This window comes from Euprymna scolopes, chromosome 35 (assembly GCF_053919585.1).
Source record: "Euprymna scolopes isolate OS-2025 chromosome 35, ASM5391958v1, whole genome shotgun sequence".
NCBI lineage: Eukaryota > Metazoa > Mollusca > Cephalopoda > Sepiida > Sepiolidae > Euprymna > Euprymna scolopes.
Genome location: NC_136516.1, coordinates 76567322 through 76585568, shown reverse-complemented (window position 1 = coordinate 76585568; position 18247 = coordinate 76567322). Strand labels below are relative to the sequence as shown.

The following is an 18247-nucleotide window of genomic DNA, read 5'->3' as shown; positions in this document are numbered from 1 at the left end:
AAATGAAATATTAAGAGAATAGAGGGGTCACCAGTTAGCAAGTGCTGACAAAAGTATAAACAGAATTTTGAAAATGCGAAAACATTTTTATATCTACAATTTCATAAACAGATTATTTTCAACAAAGTTATTTTCAATTAGTAAATGTTTGTGTGTTCACTTATCACGTAAGTAATTAGGTTTTGGTCAATTTGGGGGAGACCCTTCATATCGAGACAATTGCTATTTATTTGGACACTACGAGAGTGTCCCCTTTTTGGGGGAGCTGGTTTTCCCCAAAATTAAAAAACGACTTTGTGTATAATTTGCTTTTGCGGGGAAGCAAATAAATACCAACTGCTTCCTGGTGGAGAAGTGAATAATAGCTCTTTAAGAATATCGCATTGGCCATTGAGGAGATTTTGTATTATTTGGATTATTCGGACTACTGTTCTTATCTTTATTGTTATTCTCACAATGTTTCGGTTGATGTAACCCCATGCCTTCTTCAGGTATATTTTGTTAAACTTGAAAAACTTTCTGCTGAACTCTAGAATCTCTACAAACTTTCGAGTGGAACCCATTATTTAATCCATGGGGGTAGCATGCTCTCATTCCATAACAAATAACCAGGTAAAAGTTTAAAGCAATACACAATTGTATTCTTAGTATGCCCCCCCCCCCGCTGTGGATTGAGTCTTCAAATTTCAGAAGAGTGTCACTTAGAACAAACCTTACTTCGTACTTTATCCATTACATCATGGATTCTTGTGCAAAGAGAAACGTTGTGAAAAGAACATGGCCTTGTAGAGATATAGGATACTCTCAGGTGCGAGTGGCCCTCTAGCATGATAAAGGGAACCCACCTTCTTTGTAACAGCCTTCGCAATATCTTCAATGTATTCCAGTTCATAAAGGAAAAATTCTCAGGTAGGGTGTTATTTGTCATAGATATTGTTGGTTGGAGAGGCGTCTTGTAATTGTTAAAGGAGAGCAGTTTTATCTTACTAACATTAAAATTTACCATCCATTTACAGCCCCATTCCACTATTGTCTGGAGGTAAACAGTAGAAAGAGAATGAGGAGGAGGGCATTTTCTAACTATTCTGCTCTTTTCTTAGATTTTTGTACATTAATTATTCCCTCGTGCATATTATAGAACATTGTATTATCAGCAAATATATCCATCTCAAACAGGGAGGCCGTTAATGAATGTCAGGAATAATAAAGGCTCAAGGATCGATCCTCAAGGCACTCCCATATTAATATTATGCTGTTTGAATGTACGTCCATCAACGACAACTGAGATAGTCCTATTGTCTAAGAAGGATCTAATTATATTGAGTATATGTCGAGTTATACCGTATGATTTATTTTTCATTAGCAGCCCTTCGTGCCAGACTTTGTCAAAGGCCTTGGATATATCAATGACTACAGCCCTGGCTTCGCTTGTCTTATTCAATACATGGTATATGCGTTTAGAGATGACTGTTAAAACATCTACAGTAGAACAACATTGTCTAAATCCATACTGTTTGTCACAGAGAAGATTAGCTTTTGTGAGATGGTGAACTAGTGCTTGATTGATTAAGGTCTCAAAGATTTTAGCAAAGAGGGAGAGGAGACTGATAGGGTGATAATTGAGAGGGTCAATCCTTTCACCAGAATTCTTGTATACTGGCACCATAGAGGCCATCTTCCAGCATTTAAGAAAGCAAGATTCAGCAAGGCATTTATTGTAGAGCTTGGAAAGTATGGGAGCTAGCTCAACTGAGCATTTCTTAATTAGTATAGTAGGGATGAGATCAGGCCCACATGCCTTAGAGATGTCCAAGTTTTTTATGATATTGCGGACATTAGAAAGGGGGATTTTTACATCATCGAGTGTGGCTTCGGTCTGCATGGGGAAAATTGGGAGGGAGTTGTTTATTGGCTCTAAGGTATAGTTGGAGGCGAATCGCCAGGCAAGCAGTTCCGCCTTTTCATTACTGTGCATGCGACTTTCTTGTTAAATAGTGGGGAAATTAGTGATTGCCTTGTATTTACTGCACTACTATAGATTTTTCAGAAATCACGAGTTCCTATCTTTTGCGATTCTATGCGTTCTCTGATTATTTCAGCATGTCTTCTTTTGGTTGTCGCTATTTCTCTCTTCCAATGATTTCTAGCATCCATAAACGTTTGCCTATTTGTAGTTAACTTAGGACGTACAAACCAGCAGAATGTATGCTGTTCTTTATGCAGTGAAAGCTGCACAATTTGTAGTGAACCATGGGGATGAGTGGGGCTTGTTATAATACTTCCGTGCTATAATACATGTGCTTCAGTGCTTGCTTTGAACCATTTTGAACTGTTCAGCAAAAAGAGAGAAGATATTGGTTCATGAGGTGTTCTCTAATGTGTTCTCTAATGTGTTCTCTAATGTGTTCTCTGGTGGGTTTTTTTGTGTACTACCTTGTCGTTTTGAGCAATAGCTCCTCACTCTGGGTTGGATATCATGCATTAAATATGGAGCATTATGCGAATAAGGAATGAGAAATAGAGTGCAGTTTGCTTTGTTTACAGACTGAACCCAATGTTTAGATGGTTTTAAGGACGTAACAGAACTGGGTAAAACTTGCGGAGAATGCTCTGTTTTACGGTTGTTGTAAAAATGGAACGGAAATTTAAATTTCGTTCCATTTTAATCTTTTTTTTTGTGCCCCCAAAAAACAGAAGTAATCGAAAGAATAACATTCAACAATCGTACTTTTTATATATTAAAAGAAAAAACGAATTTTTTTTTTTTTTGATATATAAAATTTTATCAACAAAAATGAAATAATTTAATTTTTAAACGAAAAAGGTCAATCTGGTATACCTTTTCGGTATTTTTTTTTTTTTTTTTTACATAAGTCCAACGCACCGTTCACGTTGGAAATGTCGACTTTTAGAGGTTTTCAGGTATGCTTACAACGAATAAACATCCTAACCGCCCCATGTTACGAACGGCATTCGGAATAGACACCCCCTTCAACCTCCCCATGTTAAGAATGGCTTTCGGAATAGACACACCCAACCTTGCCAGCATACCCGAAAACCTATGACAGTTGGCATGTCTAATGTGAACGATGAGTTGGACGTAATGTAAAAATGTACCGAATTTAAAATGGAACGACATTTAAATTTCCGTTCCATTTTTACAACAACCGTAAAATAGAGCATTCTTCACAAGTTTTACCCAGAACTGTACATTGATCACAGCTTGGTGATCTGATAGCCACTTTATGTGTGGAAGGTTGTCCTATTAATTTTTGATCAATCTTATAACTAATAAATGTGATATATCAGTGGTTGCGATAGTGTGGAGAGAACACTCAAACAAGAATTTTTTTTTTTTAGTTTTCTTTCGTAATTTTCGTTTTTTGTTTTTATATTCACACTCGAGCAAGTTAGTTTTCGCGATATTTTTTTACTTCATGGCGATGAGAATACAAGATACGCGATGTACTCTTTATTCGAACTAATGATTGATAATATGATTTGTCAGACCGCTTGCCTCAGACAATAACTACTATCTTTCACAGAGATCTATGTCTGATATATTTGTTGGGGTTTTTTTTTTCCTATTATTTTTAGTTCTGTATTCGACAATGAACGGTTCAAATAAAATAGCCGCCTCGTTCTTCTGTATGCAAGTCCGTATAAGTAACCAATTCAGCTGACGGCTCGATTAGGAAAGATTGGTGTAAGATTTCTTTTTCTAGAAAGAAATAAAAAATATATTCAAAGTGTCCAATTTTTTTTTTTTTTTAATATAATTTTGCTTTCTGTCGGATTTTAATCAAATAACAGAGTTAATAAATCTTTGCACCTTGATCATAGTTCAGTGGAAAATGGCGACTGATGAACCACATTCCATTTAATGTCAATTTTTGATAAGTTCTCGTTGGCCAAGATATCATCACAATATTTAAAATAATCTTTCTTAAAAAAACGAATGAAGCGTGTGTGTGTGTATATATATATATATATATATATATATATATATATATATATATATATATATATATATTATTATTATTATTATTATTGTTGTTATTAGTAGTAGTATGTTTATTATGCAAACATTATTGGTTACATATGTGCACACATGTTTCAGTGATGTCCCAATTCAGGAACCATACTTCATCAGACCAAATCAATTCTCTTTTTGGTCTGATGAAGTATTGTCCATGAATTGGGACCCACTGAAACATGTATGCACATATGTTTGTATAATAAATAGACTCTATACCAGCTCTGTCCTGCATTGAGCACTCTTTAATAATCACGCAAGTTTCATTGGATTTACATTTAGGAAACCAATCGATAAAACCGGCATATATATATATATATATATATATATATATATATATATATATAATCATATTCAGAATGGATCGTTTGCCTAATCTGGTTGAGGTGTAGTTGGCTATCGTACAAATCAGCAGTGGCAAGGCACCTGGTTTGGATGGTGTTCCGATGGAGCTTAAGATTGGAGGTGCGAAGATTGCTAATGCTATCCTTGGTTTTGTTGAGGAAATCTAGGAAGGTGCTCCTGTTCCACAGGATTGGATTGATGGTGTCTTGGTGACCCTGTTTAAAGGAAAGGGACAGAAGAATGTCTTTGACCACTACCGTGGCATTATGCTTTTTGGAATCTGCTGGGAAAGTTTTTGCACGACTTCAATTAAACAGGTTACTGGAGGATGTTTGTCCTAATGCTATTCCAAATGTTTAATTGACGGTCTTAACCATGACACACAGAGCTGGAAATGCGACACTTGTGAACGAGTGCTTTTGTCAAAAGCTGGCTACGTCACCACCTTAAGTCGCACAAAACTCCTGTTCAGGTCAACTTTGCACCTGTTAGTCCGAACCAAACTATCTGTTTAGCATGCAGCAAAGTTTGCAAGTCTACTGCTGGTCTGAGCAGACATGTGATTGTTCATAGGAATACCCTTCAACCTTCAGAGGAAGTTAACTCGATGGAAATTGCTCAATTTGTATGTCACATCTGCTTCAAGATGTGCAAATCTGTGGCGGGAGTGCAGAGTCATCTGAGATGGCATGGACGGCAAGATTGGGAGAACTCAATGTGACGGCGATCATCTGGAAAGATGCAGCAATCATTTATATATATACTATTATATAAAAGGAAATGTGTGTGTGAGTTCGTTCCTTATAGATTCGAAAACGTCTTGGCCGATTTTTATGAAATTTCACACAGAGATCCTTTATGTGTCTAGCAGTGTTCTTAGATAGGTTTTTTATCAGAATGTCTTCGATGATTATCGATAATCGAAATAATCCGATGGAAGAAGGAACAGGCGATTGTGACCAAATACTTTACACAGCCTAACATCATAAGTGCATTTGAGAAGTTTTATTACCACACAAAATGAAAAACTCGACATATAAAATCAACAGTAGGTTCTTTGATATGACGGGGATATTTTTGAAATGTATGTTTCTGTTTAGAGCACACTTGAAGTATGATACTTGACTTTTGCATTTTAAACTTTAACTCAAACCATTATATATAAAAAAAATAATTTTATAAAATCAACAGTAAATTCTCTACAGTAAACTGTAGACTACAATGTATTTTGGACTAAGTAATTGCGGGGAGGTATGTGAAGATTCTTTGCACTACACCGCAATCGGTTCCCAACTACTTCATGCAATTAATCGATTTGATTAATAAAGGGTCGATTTCATCGATTTATTGACAATAAAAATATGGGAGTGTGAAACATTCCTTGATCATCATTCAATCCCTAGCAACGTCAAGTCTCCCTGCTAGTAAAATAATAAAGTGTATATAATTTATGGATATGATTATCTTTCTTAAATTATATTAGTATAATGGGAAATGAAAGCGAATTCGATCAAATAACGTACTGATGTATTGTGTATAAAGATAGTTGCATTCTCAAAGTCAAATGAATGATCATGCTCCATGATGTGAGAGAATATAGCGTTGGGATTGTTAATTGTTTTTATATTTCTCTTATGCTCGTAAGGTCTCCTATCAAGATTTTTCTGTGGGGAAAATAGAAACGGGCATACACACGACCTACTTGTGAAGCGTTTCCTGTCATGCACGCTGAACAGGAAAAAGAAAAGGCAAGATGGCGTCTGTGATCTTTAATAGAAACGGTCTCATGTGATCTCGCGAGATTCACGTGGGTGAATGTAATATAAAGCAGATCGCTTGGAGGTGTGGGGAGAGAGATTTGGCTGTTCAGACACTAAACAGGTGACGTTACAAGACAGACCGTTACTCAGTGCATTGGGACGAGAGAAGGAGGTTACAGTTCTACATTTTACTTTGGCATTGCGGTGTGAGTAGAAATATATATAATCATTTTTATTTGTTGGTTTACGATGAACCTTATAATTAGGGCTGTGATAACAGAATATTCTTATCTTTGTTTTGACTCTCAAGTATATATCCGACACAGTAAGACACAGTTAATTAACCGAAAACCACATCAGTCTGCAAAAAAAAACATAAGATATCAACGGATACACACTCAAGAGTCAAAACAATGAAAAGAATATGCTGTTGTCACAGCCCTAGTTATAACTTAGTTTTTTTTTTGTATATTTTGTATTCTATGTATCTAAAGTAAGACGTACTTTTAGACAATCTGTACATCAGGGACCCAGTTCCATAAATTCCATAAACAAACATGCCAAAACTACACTAGGGGGAGATTACTCATGGGTCAGCCAGAGTCTATTGAAGGTAAAATACGTTATATCAACGCATAGATTTATGTTGATTATGGTATCTATTGGAAAAGGTAAACTAATGTTTGTTTTGTTTATATGCTTTTGAAGTTGGGTAAGGTATAATATATTTGGTTTATCCTAAGGTAAAGTTTGTTTTGTGTGTACATACGTTTGCTATTTCACTTTTGTAGTTTAATAGATTTTTGGGTTCTTTAATATTTCGGATAGCTAATTTCCCATTCAAGCATAATTTACACCATCACCTAAGTTTCTGCATGTGCTGGCCTGCCGTACTATCTACTGCACTAGTCTCATATAAAGATTATGTTGGGTTTTGAGTATATATATATATATTTTTTACCACAATCAAGACAAAGTATGGAATATCGATTCAATGTTAGATTTAAATGAGAAAGTCTTTGTGATATTTCGATGCCTACAATGTTTAATTTTATATAGATAGGGTTGTTATTAATGTTGGTAGGTAGGATTAAATTTTTGTTAAGTGTCAAGTTAATTTGTGGGTTGTTTTTTATTGCTTTTAGAGTAAATTTTGAGAGTTTCTTTTGTTTTTCGTTTAAAATATGAAAGGTATTGTAAAGTTTTAAAAGTGCGTTCAGTGCACTTGAATTCCTCATTCAAACATTCACTCCTACATATTCTTAGAGCGTTTAAGTAGAACCCGATCACAGTGTCTCCTTTTTTTTTTTTTTTTTTTGCTTTATCATTGTGGTGTGAGTAGAAATGTATATAATCATTGTTGTTAGTTGGTTGACAATGGACCTTATAACTAGGGCTATGTTCTTTCATTATGTTGACTCAGTTAGACACCGTTAATCAACCGAAAACCACATCACTCTTTACAAAAGCGTATAGGATATCAACGGATACACACTCAAGAGTCAAAAAAATGAAAACAATATGCTGTTGTCCTACCCCTACTTACAACTTAGTTTGTTGTTTATTACAGGGATATCAAAAACAAGATATGGAATTATAGTTTTCTTTTTCATATATATATATATATATATATATATATATATAAAATATATTTTTAGTCATCGACATACAGACCTGTTTCGTTGTTTCACAACTCATCAGTGCCGCTAGACTAACACCTATCCCAAGCCGAGGATCGAACCTAGAACCGTCGTGATGACAGTCGGCAGTCCTACCCCCTGACTACGGAATCGGTGGCCGAAATTAACCTGTCCGAATGTCTATTTAAATAAACATCTGTCCGCCACTTGTAGAGGGCTCAAACGTTTGTTTGTAAACAAACCGCGAGCTTCGCATTTTTTCAGCTAAATTAAGTAGCGAGTAAGATAATTTACGATAGTGCTCTACCCAAGAGAGGGGCTTTATAAAATATATTTTTAGTCATCGACATACAGACCTGTTTCGTTGTTTCACAACTCATCAGTGCCGCTAGACTAACACCTATCCCAAGCCGAGGATCGAACCTAGAACCGTCGTGATGACAGTCGGCAGTCCTACCCCCTGACTACGGAATCGGTGGCCGAAATTAACCTGTCCGAATGTCTATTTAAATAAACATCCGTCCGCCACTCGTAGAGGGCTCAAACGTTTGTTTGTAAACAAACCGCGAGCTTCGCATTTTTTCAGCTAAATTAAGTAGCGAGTAAGATAATTTACGATAGTGCTCTACCCAAGAGAGGGGCTTTATAAAATATATTTTTAGTCATCGACATACAGACCTGTTTCGTTGTTTCACAACTCATCAGTGCCGCTAGACTAACACCTATCCCAAGCCGAGGATCGAACCTAGAACCGTCGTGATGACAGTCGGCAGTCCTACCCCCTGACTACGGAATCGGTGGCCGAAATTAACCTGTCCGAATGTCTATTTAAATAAACATCCGTCCGCCACTCGTAGAGGGCTCAAACGTTTGTTTGTAAACAAACCGCGAGCTTCGCATTTTTTCAGCTAAATTAAGTAGCGAGTAAGATAATTTACGATAGTGCTCTACCCAAGAGAGGGGCTTTATAAAATATATTTTTAGTCATCGACATACAGACCTGTTTCGTTGTTTCACAACTCATCAGTGCCGCTAGACTAACACCTATCCCAAGCCGAGGATCGAACCTAGAACCGTCGTGATGACAGTCGGCAGTCCTACCCCCTGACTACGGAATCGGTGGCCGAAATTAACCTGTCCGAATGTCTATTTAAATAAACATCCGTCCGCCACTCGTAGAGGGCTCAAACGTTTGTTTGTAAACAAACCGCGAGCTTCGCATTTTTTCAGCTAAATTAAGTAGCGAGTAAGATAATTTACGATAGTGCTCTACCCAAGAGAGGGGCTTTATAAAATATATTTTTAGTCATCGATATACAGACCTGTTTCGTTGTTTCACAACTCATCAGTGCCGCTAGACTAACACCTATCCCAAGCCGAGGATCGAACCTAGAACCGTCGTGATGACAGTCGGCAGTCCTACCCCCTGACTACGGAATCGGTGGCCGAAATTAACCTGTCCGAATGTCTATTTAAATAAACATCCGTCCGCCACTCGTAGAGGGCTCAAACGTTTGTTTGTAAACAAACCGCGAGCTTCGCATTTTTTCAGCTAAATTAAGTAGCGAGTAAGATAATTTACGATAGTGCTCTACCCAAGAGGGGGGCTTTATAAAATATATTTTTAGTCATCGACATACAGACCTGTTTCGTTGTTTCACAACTCATCAGTGCCGCTAGACTAACATATATATATATAACAACATATATATATATATATATATATATATATATATATATATATTATGGCAGTGGAGTTTAGTTTCCTAGAAGTACATCCAATGAAACAATGTGTCTACCAAAAAGTGCACAATGAGTAAACAGAGCAGGTATATTAAATTTATTTATACACATATTGATGGCTACATATGTGCATACATGTTTCTGTACTCACCCGTTACTGGGTAGATTACGTCTTCAGGCCAAGAATTAGATGTTTTCAAGGGTAATTCTTGGCCTGAAGACGTAATCTCCCCAATAACGGGTGATTACAGAATATATATATATATATATATATATATATATATATATATATATATATATATATATATAGCTTAGAGAGTTAGGAGAATAGGGTAAATTCAATTCTACAAGAAGACATTATCGAGATAATATAAAGCTCAACAAATTTCATCAGCGCTTATATATGAAACAATAAGATTGGAAAATGAAGTCACAAAAATTATATATTGGTAAATATAGAATGGTTCATTTATTAAATAAAGGCATACAAACATTTAGTTGGAGGATAGAGGCGACTCTTTATACTCCAAATAAATGTTTGTATACCTTTATGTTATGGCTTGCAATAAGCCACAAAGAAAACAGAACAACGGAATAGGGTTTAAACAATGTATTACTGGAACAAAAACGTAAAAAGGTTACAACTGAAAAAAGTAGTAAACGTCACCGAGCAAGCGAGGGTCGCTCTGGTGTTTAATCCACACCTGGGATCAAAAGGTCTATGGTTTATATAATGGATAGAACAGTCCATTTGGAGGGTGATTCCCCCACTACACCCCCTTCCAAGCTGATTTCCGTGGTTGTGAAAATCAGTATTTCTTCCTTTTGGGGCAGACCTCCAAGACGTCTGTGCGCTTTCTCTTTCTTCCAGAGCATCTCGGTTCTGACATCCCTTTTGGAGGGTCTATGTCAAAACAGTCATACACAGTTTCAATCGCTTCCCTGCCGTCCTCAGTGGTTCTTCTTGATCCTCGTAGAAGTGTTTCCTGATTTGGTTCAGTGCCTCTTATGTTGGAACTTTGGGCCCTGAATGATGTATGTAACATGGCCGATTCTTCGTAAGATCATGTCCTGTTCCCAAAAAGAAACGTTATTTCTAAAATGTCTCAAATACACGTTATATCCGCTGTTAAACCGTTTCATTGGCATTGTAGCGGTTCTGTTGTGTACTATGTGTTTGGGTACCAGTTTATCAAATACAGATTTTATTTTTCATTTTGCTGGGGATCCCGTATCTGGTTTGTTCGGATTTCTCGTGATTCTGTAAACCTGCAGAAATTGCTGAAGGGCCTTTTCTGTCGGTGTACCGGGCGCCTTTTTTAATGCATTTTTAAGCGTATCAACGAAGCATTTGGCCTGACTGTTGCTTCTGGCGTGGTACTGGGGTGTCGTAATATGCTTGACTTGATACGTCTCGCAGAATTCTCTGAACTCTGTCGAGGTGAACTGTGTAGCGTTGTCGCTAATCAGACGGTCTACAGCCCCAAACCGAGCAAACAATTCCAATAAAAAATTTGTCGTTGTTACCCTGGTCGGTTTTTTTTGCACCTTAGTACTTCTGGTCATTTAGAGTAAGAGTCAACTATTATCAGGTAGTAAAAATTCTCCACATGTCCCGCATAATCGATGTGGATCCTCGACCATGGTTGTTCAGCCTTAGGCCAAGGTTTATATGTTATCGGTGGTGCTTTTGCAGCCAATGCACAGCCTTTGCATCTGTTCACCATGTCGGTAATATCTTGGTCCATAGCTGGCCAATAAACAAAACTTATCATTAGGCTTTTCATTCTGTTTATTCCTGGATGCTCCATGTGAAAATCTCTGAGAATTCTTTTTTGAAGGGTTTGGGGGATGACAACCCTTTCACCATATAACAGTATTTCGTCGCAACCAGAAAAAATGTCTGAATTGGTGTCACCCAATGCTAATTTCTTCCTTCGTGGTTTGAAGGAAATTATCATTTAGGGATTCTGACTTAATTTCCTGAAGTGTGACCGGCAGTTCGCGGATAATATTGTTTATCATGGTTTTTACATCACTATTAATACATAGTGCCGTGATTACTGAATCTTCAAGAAGTTCCATTTTGGCAGGAATCAGTCTCGATAGACCGTCTGCATGGGCTAGTTGTTTTGAGGGGAGAAATTGAATTGTAAAATCATAGCTCAGCAGAATAGTTCCCCATCTTAATAGTCGGTTCGCAGTGAATGTTGGAAGTCCTTTTTTTATCCAAAAATGGATATCAACGGCTTATGGTCGGTTTGTAGAAAAAAATGTCTTCCGTACAAGAACTGGTGGAATTTTGAAACTGCAAATATAATTCCTAGGGCCTCTTTCTCGATTTAAGAATAATTCTTTTCCACTAGCAAGAGAGTCCGTGATGCGAAAGCAATAGGCTGTTTCGAGCCATCCGACATTCGATGTAGCATGCACGCCCTGACACCATATTGACTAGCGTTTGGTCAAGATCAAAGTGTAGTATCTGTTCTTCAGATGCTGCACTTCTATTTCTTATTCTCTTTCGGTGGAGGAGAAATCCTTCACGACTGAGACAATTTTTATTTTTGTACCTTTTCTCCACGTTAAAAAACGACCCTGGTGTCTAACTCTGTCCCGTGGGGAGGCATAGTAAATAGGTACTATTATGTCCAACTGCGGGTTGAAATGTGCTAGGAATAGTTTTGAAGTCGGGATTCTTTTTATTTCTTGGAATGATGTCTGGCAATCTTCTGTCCACTCCCAAGCCTTATCCTTTTTTAGCAATTCATTAAGTGGTGCGCGCAATTTGTGCATATTTAGGATGAACCCCTGGTAATAATTTGCCAAACCTAAAAAACTCTGCAATTGAGTTATGTAGCGGTCGCCCTATCTGGGTCTGAGCGTCTGCCATCTTTATCGATTATTTGACCTGGGTATTTAATTGTTTGTAAAAAGAACTCGCATTCATCTGCTTTGATCTTAAATCCATAATCTTGTATTCGATTGAATACTTGTCTGATATGTTTTTCGTGTTCCTCCCTGCTTTTGCTTGCTATAATAATGTCATCAAGATATGCGATTGTGGTGTTCAAGCCGGACAACATAGTATCCATTAATTGCTGGAATATTGCGAGTGTGACCTTGACACCAAACGCGAGTCTTTCATATTTGTACAAACCCCGATGAGTGTTAATACAGAGGAGGTTAGCACTTTTGTCGTTTACCGGAATATGTAGGTAAGCGTCACTTAGGTCGATCTTAGAAAAAACTTGCTGCCATTTAATTTTGTGAACACTTCTTTTGGACTAGGTAATGGATAGTAACAATCTAAAGACCCGTTGAGTCCGGTCGTGAAGTCGGCGCAAACGTGAATTTCCCCGGACCTTTTCTTTACGTAAACTGCCGGAGCAGCCCACTCACTATATTCAATTTTAGTCAGTATACCGATGCTTTCTAATCTGTCTAGTTCCTGATTTATTTTGTTCAGGGAAGCGAACGAGACATTATGTTTCTTTTTAAACACCGGTTGTGTACCAGGTTTCAACTTAAACTCTGCGGCCATTTTTGTACATCTTCCCAGGCCAGGAGTAAATACGTTTGTGAATTCTTTTTTAAAACAAGTTATAAGTTTCCCCGTTTCTGCTGGGCGGGTATCTATTTTCTTGCAGAATGTGGATATAGGAAGATCCCAGCGACGAAACTCCTCCATGCTGTCAGAACCGAACAGGTCCTCACTATCTTTTAGCACATACAATCTTAGTTTTTTCGTTTTCCCCTGTAAAGTGACGTTTGTAATTAATTCATCTTCAAAATGAATTTTTGTACCATTAACGGCCGTCGCCATTCTGTTAGTTTTTAACATAATCGGCTTTCGTAATATTTTCCACGTTTTGAGATTTATTATTGAAAGATCTGATCCACTGTCTAATTGGAATTTAATAGCCTTGCCGAAAATGTTAACCGTTACATATTTGTGTAGATTTTCATCTACGACGTCCTTAGTTCTGGTTTGACATACACGGCTTCTATTCTGAGTTTTCCTACAGTGTGAACTTTTATGACCGATCTTATTGCATAAATGGCATCTTTTTGTTAAAAATGGGTAATCCCTTTTCCAATGTATTCCACCACATCTGAAACAAGCACTCGGTGCTTTTAGTTTTTCTGAGTTTCAGTGGTTAGTGTCTGTGTGCCATTTCGACGGTTTTTTCTTAGTTACTTTTTTTTTATATTCGGGATGCCTGCTTCCATATTTCTTGCATCTTTTTTTATAATTTCTACTTTTTGACAATCCTCAGTCAATTTTTGAAGTGTTAAGTTCGGTTCATTTTCTAATTTTTTAAGGACTCTGTGCCTGATTTCCGCATCTTTTCCTGAGGTTAACCCTTTCGCAAACACAAGAGATTTAAAATCGTCTGCTGTTAGTTCAGACAACTTAAAGTCATCACAGTGTTTGTTCACTACAGCTGCGTAGGTGGCAAAATCGTCATTATCGTCTTTTACCACATTCAAACATCTCCAACGCTTATGGAAAAGAGACGTTTTTTGCGAGAAAAGTTCTGTTAACAAATTTACCGTCTGCCGTGGTACTGGGGTGTCGTAATATGCTTGACTTGATACGTCTCGCTGAATTCTCTGAACTCTGTCGAGGTGAACTGTGTAGCGTTGTCGCTAATCAGACGGTCTACAGCCCCAAACCGAGCAAACAATTCCAATAAAAAAAATTTGTCGTTGTTGCCCTGGTCGGTTTTTTTTGCATCTTAGTACCTCTGGCCTTTTAGAATAAGTAAAAATCCTCCACATGTCCCGCATAATCGATGTGGATCCTCGACCATGGTTGTTCAGCCTTAGGCCAATGTTTATATGTTATCGGTGGTGCTTTTGCAGCCAATGCACAGCCTTTGCATCTGTTCACCATGTCGGTAATATCTTGGTCCATAGCTGGCCAATGAACAAAACTTCTCATTAGGCTTTTCATTCTGTTTATTCCTGGATGCTCCATGTGAAAATCTCTGAGAATTCTTTTTTGAAGGGTTTGGGGGATGACAACCCTTTCACCATATAACAGTATTTCGTCGCAACCAGACAAAATGTCTGAATTGGTGTCACCCAATGCTAATTTCTTCCTTCGTGGTTTGAATGAAATTATCATTTAGGGATTCTGACTTAATAAATAAATCTGCTGTTTTCCGAGGCAAAATGTAATCCACGAATTTATCATACTCAGCCGTTTCCAATTTTCGTAGTAGAAGTCTGGTTTTCTTTTGATCAGACCAGTTGCTGCAGTCAATATTTAAAAAAATCTTCATAACGCCGAAAATACCCTGCGAATGATTTTTCCTCTTCCTCGTATTTAAAATTGTCTAACGCAGTCCATATTGTATTCTGAGAGAATGCTGAATTGCTTTCCGCGTTCGCATTATTCTTAACCATTTCTGTAAGTAATTCCTCTGTTCGTAATTGACGTTCGGCTAACTGTTTTTAAACTTCCTTTTGCTTTTCCTCGGTTAGTATTTGACATTCCGCTAACTGTTTTTGCAATTCCTTTTGCTGTTACTCGAATCGTATTTGACGTTCAGTCCAGTTTTTTTCGGACTGTGACTGACGCTTTGCGGCATCGATATGCAACTTAGTCAAATGTTCCAACGCTACTTTCAATACGTCCATTTTTCTTTGTCAGCATTAGCAATTTCAAAACGTTCGCTGAATTTTACAAAACCGTTTTATTCTTTCTTATTTCTTCCTCCAGACAATAAAACGAACAGAAAAAAAACATAAATATATAAAAAGTTCATTGTCTAAAGAAAAAAAAATCAAGTGTATATTTTTCTCCAGAGAAAAAAAAATAACGCCCGATTTTAGCAGCGAAAACCACAAGTGACAAATTCTTTTTCCAAAAGTATAAAAATTTACCTTTCTAAGTCGCGACGAACCTTTTTCTTTTTGCAAAAGTACAGCGCTATCTTTGAAAGTCATGACGAACTTTTTTCCTTTCAACTCTTTTTTTTTTTTTTGTAATGATCTGCGTTTTTTTTTGTTTTGTTTTGTTTTGTTTTTTTGTTAGTTACCGTGACCCTTTCAGTTGCAAGTGTTATGTTAGACACTTCCTTAGGCTTGATAACATTTGAATTCGACGTCGTTAGTATTTTTAGAATACTATTTCAACGCGAGTATTTTTTTTTCAATGTCGTTACTGGTTTCGATTTTAGTATGCTCCTTGAATTCAATGTCGTCAGTGTTTAGTTTTTTAGAACACTGTTTTTAAACGTGAGTACGTTCTCCGAATCCAATATCACCAGTGTTATGGCTTGCAATAAGCCACAAAGAAAACAGAACAACGGAATAGAGTTTAAACAATGTATTACTGGAACAACAACGTAAAAAGTTTACAACTGAAAAGAGTAGTAGACGTCATCGAGCAGGCGAGAATCGCTCTGGTGTTTAATCCACACCTGGGATCAAAAGGTCTTTTTTTTTACAAAGGCATCACCACATTATCAAGGCCAAGAGGCCACTCAAGGATAAGGGTTAAAGAGTGTACAGTAGAAATTGGACAATATAGTAATCATTAGTAATGAAAATTTGGTAAATTTGATAACTTATATGGAACGGCTCATCAAGAACTTATTTACTTTAGACTTGAAGACAACCATATTGTAGTCAGCCGGAAAGCAGGAAAACGGAAGACAATTCCACAGGCGTGCAGTTCTAAAAAAGAAGCTTTGTTCATGGAATCTACGTTTAGGTTTAGGCACAGATAAAGAGTGGGGGAAATTATTGATAGTGTTTACAGCTAGACGAGTGTTTCTTGTGAAAGTTTGGCGAGGGGGGACCATAGATTGAAGCTCAACTGAACACTTTCCATGAAAATAACGATACATCAGAGACAAACTCGCAACATCTCTTCTGTGAGATAGAGGTTGCAAGGAGGAGAAAAGGACATCTCCTACGAGGCTACGAAGTCTATTTTGAACTCTATCAAGGCAGGACAAGTCCTTTCTAGCAGCTCCTGCCCAGATGTGGCAACAGTATTCCATCCTTGGACGTACCTGGCTCTTATATAGATAGAGAATAGCATCAGCAGTGAGATATCTACCGGATCGATAGAAAGATCCCACCATTTTTCCAGCGGCCTTGGCAACAGATTTGATATACGTGTTCCATTTAAAATCAGGAGTAATGGTCAAGCCCAGAAGCTTGTCAAAACTTGAGGCCTCCTGAAGACGAGAGCCATTCATTTCAATTGATGACAAATGTGGATTAGAATGTTGATGATGTAAAGAGAGAAGCTTGGTTTTAGATGCATTAAAAGTAACCAGCCACTCCTTTCCCCATTGTACTATGTGCTCAAGATCAGAGGAGAGAGAATTGGAGAGAACTTGGTCGTTTACTGTCTTAGATGTGCTACCATAAATGGTAGTGTCGTCAGCATAAATGTCTACAAATGATGTAAGGATATGATTTGGAAGATCATTAATGTAGATCAGGAAAAGAGTTGGGCCCAGGATGGATCCCTGAGGGACACCGGCATTAATACTGTGAGCTTCTGATTTTTGCCCCTCAACTATTACTCTTATGAACCTATCAAAAAGAAAGTACGTTCTCCGAATCCAATATCACCAGTGTTATGGCTTGCAATAAGCCACAAAGAAAACAGAACAACGGAAAGGTCTATGGTTTATATAATGGATAGAACAGTCCATCTGGAGGGTGATTCCCCCACAACAATTTATTAAATGATGAACCATTCTATATTCACCAATATATAGTATTTGTGACTCCATTTTCCAATTTTATTGTTTTCATATATATATATATATATATATATATATATATATATATATTCAATTTAGGATTATAATTAAAAATGTGTATTAAAATTTATAAGAGGCCAAAATTCAAAGGATATTCTAAAATTAAGTTCAGGTTCAATGAAGAAAAGTAGAAACATGGATAGTATAATCCAGGGCCATGAAAAAACATGGTGGTAAAATTCCAAATTCAATTACGGATATATATAATATAGTATATAATAAAATTATAAATAGGAGTTTGGTTACATCTTTGAAATAGATTCAAAATTCGTGCTCAACCACGCACGTACACATCAACTTCAGATTTCCAACAACCTTCAACAAAACCGAACATATTCTTTCTCTCTCCACGAGATACTGACCACCAGAAAAATGAAGAGAAAAGTTTTTAAAAACAAATATTCTTTTAAAAAAATTGTATTACACCGAATGGCTAAGTAAAATTTTTTACACGATTTTAATCATTTAATAAAATATTTCATAATAATCTTTTTTGTTTTCTAATATTTTCAAGTTTAATATAATTGTAAAATAAATGTTGTCGATTTTTGTCATTTACAAAATCCATCATACAAAATCAATATTTGATTCTGACTAACCAGAAAGCTACGAAACTTATCGATAGATGTTGGAAAAAATAAAAATTAACATTGCAATCGACTTGATCGATTACATAGTATATCTGATCCTATATTTCTTTCATTAGCAGATAATTTCTCTATATTCACTGGTAATAAAAACTGTACGCATATTATATCTGTGTGTGCTTTTTGTGTTTGTTTTTTTTCAATTGTTGTTAGCATATATCCTCTAAAGTCCGAGTGACAACGAGCGTAGGTTTTTTTCGTATCTGAAAACGTTTCTATCTACTGAATTCAATTGACGGCTCGATCGAGAAAGATTGTGCAATCTTATTTTTCAAGAAAGAAA

The 18247-nt window shown here is 36.8% G+C and overlaps 1 protein-coding gene across 1 annotated transcript in view; it reads left to right on the top strand.

Moving 5' to 3' along the window:
- LOC145259956 (unconventional myosin-Ia-like) overlaps nucleotides 1–18247 on the top strand; it is a 1146131-nt gene that overhangs the window by 872742 nt on the left and 255142 nt on the right. The window lies entirely within an intron of this gene.